The sequence below is a fragment of the Mesoplodon densirostris genome, chromosome 11 (genome assembly GCF_025265405.1).
Source record: "Mesoplodon densirostris isolate mMesDen1 chromosome 11, mMesDen1 primary haplotype, whole genome shotgun sequence".
Classification (NCBI taxonomy): domain Eukaryota; kingdom Metazoa; phylum Chordata; class Mammalia; order Artiodactyla; family Ziphiidae; genus Mesoplodon; species Mesoplodon densirostris.
In genome coordinates, this window is record NC_082671.1 from 16,506,429 (window position 1) to 16,516,834 (window position 10,406).

Consider the following 10,406-nt stretch of genomic DNA (forward strand, 5'->3'; position numbering starts at 1 on the left):
TTCATAAAAAGTTTAAATTGCATATAATTTCAGACATATTATAAATATTGACATCTTGAAATAAAATATTCATATCAAGTTTTTTTCTCTTTTCTTATATCAGGTTTTAGAAAGTATCCAGTAGAATCTAAATACCCTAGATTTATCTATTTAAAAAATAAGTGAACACTTTAGTTTATATAGTTCCTTTATCTCCTTGAACTTTTCCATTTCATTTCACCAACATATTTTATGCTAATGTAATATAGTTTTATGCTGGAAAGGTTTTTACTGGAGTTATAAGTCTTTTATGCTAGAAGGTATAATACATCTGTGCTCAAAAATAGGTATGTAATTTTTTCTTGTGCCTATAGGGTCTAAGTTTAAAAATGGTTTTTTCTTCTATAAACATTTGTTCAACATAAATATATTACAAATTGGTGATTGATTATTAAATATAAAATAAAACTTATTGAAGATGTACCTCATAATGTACGGATCAAGCTAATTTATTTGCATTTAGCTTATATATCTAGGAATGAATATTATTAATTGCTAGAAAGAGAAAGGGTTCAGCATCAAATCTATTTTTCTTTTTATTTCATAGATATAAGCAATGAGCAAATTAGATAAATAAGTGGATATTAATAAAGAGTTTTCTTATAACAATGTCACTCTGTTATTTAAATTCTTCTGAACTTTATACTGAAAATCACACCATAATCTGTTATCAAAAATTATTGCTAATGATGTATCAATTCACAAACTTGTTAGGTAGCCCTTTTATTGTATTGAGAGCAAAGAATTAGAAACCAACTTATGTGCAAAGGGCTTTATTATAGGCCCTGGCATTCTCTGTTTCTTGGAAGAAAACAAAGGCTTTACTAAGACTCACCCAATGATTTGCCTTATGCCTGCAACTCTGTCACTTAAAGACATTTTTATTTATCCACTATTCTCAGACAGGGAGGAGAAAAATAAAGTATTAAATTCAATACACCTACGTTAATGTAAAAATCTTTTTTAACGGTACATTTTTATCTTATCAAAGTCTGGGAGATGCAGAATTAACTCATGTAATTAGTGGAAAACATCCAGCACACAACCTAATTAGCAAAACCAACCCACATTATCAAACCAATCGGCCAGATCAGAAAAACACTGGACTTCAAGTTTTACTTTCAATAGAAGTGTTAATACATACTTTTAGAAATATAAAAATCACTGTGAAACAAATTGGAAATCGGATCTTGTAACATAGATTACTAAAAGCAGTCATTAAGACTAAAATTTTTCATGTCTAATAAAATTTAATTTATCCATATTCTAATAAGTTGAAAGTATGATAAAATACCATTTTTATTTCTTCATTTGCAAGACTGTTATGTGTAAAATTACAAGTTATTTATGAAGTGAGGAGTATATTAGCATAGTACTCCTTTGGTAAATGTATACTTGCATGTTTTAATCTCTGATGTTCAGCTTTAGTGTATAATTAAATAAGAACTATGTATAAAATATAATCAATCCAGAATAAAAATGCCCCATGTATTTTATGAAAGAAATGATATGCACTGCTAAAAATTACTTAGTCCAAAAATTAGCATACCATTGTATTTCTTGCTAATAGGAAGTAGAAAATATTAAGTATTTTATAGATGAGAAAGATTAGGTTGACTGAAATCAGAATAAATATTTTATGAAATGATTTGAGAAGATAAGTTTAACCACATTAGCAAATAGTGAATTCCAGTCTAAAAGAAAGCACATAAAATGTACTTTTACAGTTTTCATCCTGTGCCTTAAGAAATTAGACAGTGTCAGAATGATTTCCAGTTACATGCAAAAGAATTTTTAACCCTTTGGCTCTTCATTCTGAGCTAATGACATAACTTGAGGATGACTATTGGAAATGGCTGAAAAGAATCAGTTACCTTTAAACGGAAAACTCTGTGCTCAATACGTTCTCTCCAGATCAGTGCTTCTACAGCACTGGAGGCCAAAGAAGAGGCAAAGTCACTCCTTGATTCCTTCTCTACAACCTATCTGGATTCCGAACATGACAACCTTCAACCAACGTTCAAATGTCTTTTTGCTTATTGCCCTAGAACTTTTTACACCCTGGTAACATGTTCCATAGCAAGATTTGGGCAAGGGGTGTGCCTTTGTTTTACAGAATGTAGGTAAAACTATTAAGAAAAATAGGTGGCAAATGTAAAATAGATAGCTAGTAGGAAGCAGCCACATAGCACAGGGAGATCAGCTCGGAGCTTTGTGACCACCTAGAGGGGTGGGAGGGAGACGCAAGAGGGAGGAGATATGGGCATATATGTATATGTATAGCTGATTCACTTTGTTATAAAGCAGAAACTAACACACCATTGTAAAACAATTATACTCCAATAAAGATGTTTAAAAAAAAAAGAAAGAAAGAAAAATAGGTGGCAAAAGAGAACCTGCTTGAACATGCAGGAGAGTTCTCAGTAGATATGTTTTAAGAAAAGTATATACAGAAATTGAGGATTCAGAAAATAATTCCCTTAACTTTCTTTGCAAACTCCCAAAACTATTCACAGCCCAGTTGGAACACTGCCATCATAAGGTCTGTGCAATCTAGTTTTAGACCACTAGAAATAGAAAGCTAATAATAAGGAAATGAACAAAAGCATGCGATATCTTGCAAAGTGTTCATGTCCTACATTGTGTCACAAGAGATTTTGCATACTTGCTTCTTCATAATATTTTTGTAAAAGAACATAAAGAGTTCACTTCTTTATGTCACAAACAAAAAAAGAAAAAGTTGTAATTGGGAGCCATTACCCCCAATCATCTCAGGTGTATTAAAGAGAGTCACCTCAGTCCCAGGTAAGTTGTGACAACCTGTTTCACAGAGTTTGCCTCTTAAGATAGGGCTGGGATGGGGTAGGGGATGGGGGTTAAGAGGAAGCCTACTAGGGCAGAGCAGAGGGAACACCTTCATGTTCCATCATTTGAAAGAACTCCAGGAAAGTAAACTGTCCCATTGTAGGGATGAAAACCCAGTACAAACAATATATTTTTACGACTTAATATTTTTGACAGGAAAATAAAAGGCACTTCATTGAAAAATTCTTTAGTTTGCTGTCTGCTTCACAGACTTCTGAGTATTTCACTGACTGCCATATAAAGGAAGCCATTAATTCATTTAGAGCCTACAAAGTAGAAGAAAGTCCCTCTTTGACTAATGATTTATCTAAATTAGGTGATATATAATTTTATATTTTTAAAATTTTTATATATACAAAACATACAAGTCAAAAAGAAAGAGGTTTGTTTTTCAAACCTAAACACTTACATATTCTTCATATTTATTATGATTAAAAAAATTGAAGGAACATCTTTCTACAGGAAGCCTAGTACTGCTTGAGTACTTTAATTTCCATTTCACAAATTAATCCTGCAACATTTTATACAAAATCTTATAATTGGTTCTATAGTTAATTAAAATTTCAATAGCAAGCAGATATGAAAGTGCAGCTTATTTGAAGTATTTATTATTCACTCTTGGATTGCTAATGAATTAAAGTCTCAGGTGTATCTGCATTAAAGTCACCTTCCTGCTCATCTATCTACATGCTCAGAAAGTAATACATTAAAACCAAGAGGGTTTCATATATTTGGTGTTATTATTTTTTCTGCCTAACTTGTGAATGTAAGTTTATTCTGTGGTACTTTCTGAAAAATTAACTACTCTTTCAGCTAACAGTCTTTTCAAGTCCAGTTATTTTAATAATTAGGATTCTATTTGAAGTTCATTTTCATTTAAGCATATTATAACTTTTGTCAACATTTTTCTCTTCACCAAAAGGTTGCTTTGAAGTCACGTCAACAACATTAACTATTCTAACCTGTAGACTTTTCATGAAATAAGATGCTATTTTATCCTCTGGAGCTTGGTTTGTATTCCTTAAACTGGTTAAAACTGATTTATTATGGTGATCATTTCATAATTTATAAAAATATTAAATTACCATGTTGTATACCTGAAACTAGTATATTTTAAGTCAATTATACTTCAGTTCAAAAAATAAAGTAAAACAGAAAAAAAAATCCTCCTAAAAAGACAGATTTAAAAGAACTCAACCATTGATACAAATATCAGTGTTTTTGAAGATGCTTTGGATATTTCTTAATTACAAACGTCCTGCTATGAAATTGATTAAATTATATACAAAGCAAAACGCATATATACAGATATTTTTATTAGTAGTGAATATTATTAAGATCTGTTTCTGTATTCTGAAAACCATGAAAAACATAACTTAAGGGTTTAAAATATTTCCTACTGTGAAAATTTCTCAATTTATTACAAACCCATTAAAGAAAGTTTATTATAATTATAGACATTACTGCAGACTCTCTACTATAAATATACATTTTTCCCACTGCTATCACAAGATGAACAAGTGGGAATAAGATTTTTTAATGAAGGGTATGAAGTTTTTGGAATTCTCCTTTTTCTGCAACAAGCAACTATGTAGGCCTCAAATACTGAATTTGTTTAGCAGACAGACACAAAGGTCGGAAAGAGGAAGGTTCTAACCCCACTCAGACCCTGTATTAGGAGGAACCACATGAAATTTATTCGACCATTGTGGAGGCACAAAATTGGTGATTTCACATCATTCAGCCTATAAAGTTGATGTTAATCTTTAATCCAATTTTTCTGTGTATTTATTCTGTGTTCTCCATAGAGAAGGTCTGTAGAAGTGTCTACATTGCTACTCAAGAAGAGTGGCAGGGGTAGTGCCATAGAGAGATAGGGCTCGAGGACTTTGTCATTGATTCAATCAGACAAGCTCTGTTTTTTTGTCTTTGTTTTTACATAACGGGGTTACCGGTAAACATTGTTTAAAAAGAAAGAGATTCACATTTCTCAAAAATGATGTTGAAAAATCATGGGTAGATTCCAGTATTATGAAAAGATAATGAAATGACAGTATTAGAAAAATGCAGAGGTGATCTCATCCAATACCCTCAACTTGTAGGAGATACCAAGGCCCTGAGATAGCAAGTGCTTTCCCCAGGGCCACAGGGGTATTCAATGGCAAAGCCACTACAGAACCCAACTCACATTAATTCAAGTCCAGTGTTCTCTTCAGTATATCATTTTATAATATTACTGCCCTATAAGTACCTAACCCAAGCCTTCCATTTTCTAGGCTATATTTCTCTAGTTCCTTCATCTATACTACTTTGTGTTCTATGCTCTCTAGACACTTCATGATCCTCATTTCTTCCACTGATATTCTAATTTTTCAAGTTTCCTACAAACCAAAGGTATCCAGGGTCAAACATAAGATAACCTGATGTATTTTGACTGGTACCAAGCACAGTGGGACCATGCCCCATGTGTTATAGGCACCAGAGTTATATTTTCGGTCCAGCATTTCATTAGTTACTTTATGGTGGAAATAAAAGTGTCAGATGCTACTTTCCAGACTGTCCCCAAGCTTCTGCCACTTTAAGAATTAAAGGGGGAAAGACTATGAAATGTCACCTCTCAGCCAGGAAAAGAAAACCTTAGTGAGAGTGAAATGGAGCATACTAGATGGAGAAATGGATTGTATCATCTTAACAAAACTCTGTAGGAAGACCTATTTGTCCTGCAGTAAAGCACAGCCAATCTATGCAGCATGTAAGAAATAGCAGATAATTTCCTTAAGGAAGAAAACCCTTCTCCCTACTGTTTGTGAGACAGCCTCTTAATGGGGAAAAAAAAAAAAGTACTGTCGTTAACTAAGTAGACTACTCTAAGAATGGGGGCAAAACAGTTATAAGGTCCAATTTTAAAGTCTGTGAAATATGGAGATGGGAAAAACCCTCTGATCTCCCAAACTCACTTTTTACATGAGTATATACTTTGTTAGTCCTAATATCAAGATTTTAAATGTGAATCAAAGCCAGATCTTACTATCTGCCTGGAAGAATGGAGGTAACTGGTCTAAAACACAAAATAGTAATGACTTCACATGTGAACATACAGCTATTGTAGAAAATTTGGAGTAGAATGTATCCAAATTTAAAATTAAATTTTAAAAATGGAGCAATCACAGGAAGTGCCCAAGCAAACAAATTTGTTCTATAAAGATAGAAGGTTTTTTTAAGACCTGGAGAACTGAAATAATCCGTCAATAAAGTTAAATTACATTTAGCAATCAATGTACAGCAAGGCACACTTCAATAGGAATTTAAATCAAATTACACATATTTTCCCCTGTGATTTGATGGTGTGATGATACATCTTTAAACTTTTAAAACTATCTGGATTTTATTTTGCCAATTTGTGTGAAATTGTTATTAAACTGATTTTTTTTCTCTGCCAAGAGTGCCAATGCCATTTGAATGAATATACTTGTCTCTACCATTAATTGATGGACCCTCTTTAGGAGATATTAAGTCCTCACATATACTTATGCATGTTGCCATTTTTCTGTTTTCCTTCCCTTAAGTCCTTATTGCATATTTTCAAACATGTCACTTTAGGACATTGTCATAGCTCTTCTTTGTCAAAAAGGTTTTGACCATTCTTACCTCATTATTTTCTTCTAGATTAACATCAGAATTTCTGTCAGTTGCCCCTAAAAATTACTTTTTAATTTGATCGGGAGTCTGTTAAACCTATTATGGAATTTGGGAAAATTATCAGTCATTCTGACATTTTCAAGCTTTTATAATTTTCAAGATACTGTGGTAAGAGCCTTACAAAAATTTGTGACTTAATATACTCACATGAACCCTAGAAAGTATCATGGTTATTCCTAAGTTACAGATAGTGAAACTAAATCTTAGAAATTTTAGGCAGCTAGCAAGTGGAGGAACCAGAATCCAAGCCTGGGCCAGTTTGAATCCAAACCCACGATGTTAATCATCATGATATACTCTTCTCATCAAGTATTATGATATGTCTCCCTATCTATTCAAGAATTCTTACATATACAACAGTAAAATGTTAAGGTTTTCTTTATATTTCCTTACATTTCTTAAGTTAATTCCTACTATTATAATTTCTTCTGTTACAATTGTGAATGAAATTACTGACTCTTTCATTTAAATGGTCATATTAATAATTATTGCTTTTGGATAATCTTCTTGAATCTAGTCACTTCAATGAGATTTCTTAATTCTAGGACAGCTACATCTAAAAAATTATGTCATCTGCAAATAATGAAAATTTGTCTCAGTCTTTCAAAATATTCTGGTTTTTACTGTTTCATGTCTAATTACATTGACCCTCTGGAATACTATTAAATAATGTGGTGTAAAAAACAATTTACTGGTAAGAAAAGATCTTTGGCTTTGTTATTAAGAATGATATAGCTCTTAGTTTGAGACAAATTTCTTATTAATTATTTTTAAGTATTGACTGTTTTTTATCATAAATACATTGGATTTTATGAAATACCTTTTTGGTATCTGTAAATATTGTTTTTTTCTTATTTAACTTATTGATATGAAATAAATGTATTAATATCAAAACATCTTTGCATTTTTAAAATAAAAACTACTTATGCATGGTGAAGTGTTTTCCATCATGATAGAGTATGTCAATTTATTATTATTTCATTTAGAATTTCCTTCTTAATGAAAGGTGAGATTAGTTTGTAATCCTCTCGTGCACTATCTTTTTCAGGTTTTGGTATCATATGTGGTACTTTATTAAGTGATTTGCTTATTGTTTCAATCAAAGCACCAGTAAAGTCTTTTGTCTCCTTAGGTAGGTTTATTCCTAGGTTTTTTAGTCTTTTTGTTGCAATGGTAAATGGGAGTGTTTTCTTAATTTCACTTTCAGATTTTTCATCATTAGTGTATAAGAATGCAAGAGATTTCTGTGCATTAATTTTGTATCCTGCTACTTTACCAAATTCATTGATTAGCTCTAGTAGTTCTCTGGTAGCATCTTTAGGATTCTCTATGTATACTATCTTGTCATCTGCAAACAGTGACAGTTTTACTACTTCTTTTCTGATTTGGATTCCTTTTATTTCTTTTTCCTCTCTGATTGCTGTGGTTAAAACTTCCAAAACTATGTTGAATAATAGTGGCGAGAGTGGGCAGACTTGTCTTGTTCCTGATCTTAGTGGAAATGGTTTCAGTTTTTCACCACTGAGGATGATGTTGGCTGTGGGTTTGTCAATTATAAGACACTAATGAAAGTAATTAAAGATGATACAAATAGATGGAGAGATATAACATGTTCTTGGATTGGAAGAATCAACATTGTGAAAATGACTATAGTACCCAAAGCAATCTACAGATTCAATTCAATCCCTATCAAACTACCACTGGCATTTTTCACAGAACTAGAACAAAAAAATTCACAATTTGTATGGAAACACAAAAGACCCTGCCCGAACACCCAAAGCAATATTGAGAAAGAAAAACTGAGCTGGAGGAATCAGGCTCCCTGACTTCAGACTACACTACAAAGCTACATTAATCAAGACAGTATGGTACTGGCACAAAAACAGAAATATAGATCAGTGGAACAGGATAGAAAGCCCAGAGGTAAACCCACGCACATATGGTCACCTTATCTTTGATAAAGGAGGCAAGAATATACAGTGGAGAAAAGACAGCCTCTTCAATAAGTGGTGCTGGGAAAACTGGACAGCTACATGGAAAAGAATGAAATTAGAACACTCCCTAACACCGTATAAAAAAATAAACTCAAAATGGATTAACGACCTAAATGTAAGGCCAGACACTATCAAACTCTTGGAGGAAAACATAGGAAGAACACTCTATGACATAAATCACAGCAAGATGCTTTTTGACCCACTTCCTAGAGAAATGGAAATAAAAAAAAAATAAACAAGTGGGACCTAATGAAACTTAAAAGCTTTTGCACAGCAAAGGAAACCATGAACAAGACAAAAACACAACCCTCAGAATGGGAGAAAATATTTGCAAATGAAGCAACTGACAAAGGATTAATCTCCAAACTTTACAAGCAGCTCATGCAGCTCAATATCAAAAAAACAAACAATCCAATCCAAACATGGGCAGAAGACCTAAACAGACATTTCTCCAAAGAAGATATACAGATTGCCAACAAACACATGAAAGAATGCTCAACATCATTAATCATTAGAGAAATGCAGATCAAAACTACAATGCGATATCATCTCACACCAGTCAGAATGGCCATCATCAAAAAATCTAGAAACAATAAAGGCTGGAGAGGGTGTGGAGAAAAGGGAACCCTCATACACTGTTGGTGGGAATGTAAATTGATACAGCCATTATGGAGAACAGTATGGCGGTTCCTTAAATAACTAAAAATAGAACTACCATATGACCCAGCAATCCCACTACTGGGCATTTATCCTGAGAAAACCATAATTCAAAAAGAGTCATGTACCACAATGTTCATTGCAGCACTATTTACAATAGCCAGGACATGGAAGCCACCTAAGTGTCCATCAAGAGATGAATGGATAAAGAAGATGTGGCACATATATACAATGGAATATTACTCAGCCGTAAAAAGAAATGAAATTGAGTTATTTGTAGTGAGGTGGATGGACCCAGAGTCTGTCATACAGAGTGAAGTAAATCAGAAAGAGAAAAACAAATACCGTATGCTAACACATATCTATGGAATCTAAAAAAAAAAAAAAGTCACAAAGAACCTAGGGGCAAGATGGGAATAAAGACACAGACCTACTACAGAATGGGCTTCAGGACATGGAGAGGGCGAAGGGTTAGGTGGGACAAAGTGAGAGAGTGTTAGTGTATATATGGACATATATACATTACCAAATGTAAAATAGATAGCTCGTGGGAAGCAGTTGCATAGCACAGGGAGATCAGTTCGGTGATTCGTGACCAGCTAGAAGGGTGGGATAGAGAGGATGGGAGGGAGGGAGACACAAGAGGGAAGAGTATGGGGATATATGTATATGTGTAACTGATTCACTTTGTTATAAAGCAGAAACTAACACACCATTGTAAAGCAATTATACTCCCATAAAAAAAAAAACCCCCAAAGTACCAGTAAGAAACAAATAGCATATGGCTACATTAAGGTAATTCCAAAGAAGATTAATAAAGTTACGAGAGAGGTGAGCAGGGAGTAGAGGAAAAGCACACACTATACTGCAGTACCTCAAGGCTGCTAGATCTGAAGGCAAAAATCTAACACACCTAGATCATAGGTAGGAGTGGTTACCAGACCTGGAATGAGAGAGTAACCTGAAAATGGTCATCTTGAGAAAACTCGTGAGCTGCATTTCAGTTCTCAAACAGTTAACTACTCAGGTAGTGACCCAAGGGAATAAATAGTGCATGCTTCCTTTCCTCCCTCCTTCCGGTCTCCTGCTGGGTTTCCAATTTGGCTGGGCTCAATACAAAAGCAGAGGGCATGGAGTCTTTTGATGTAGTGG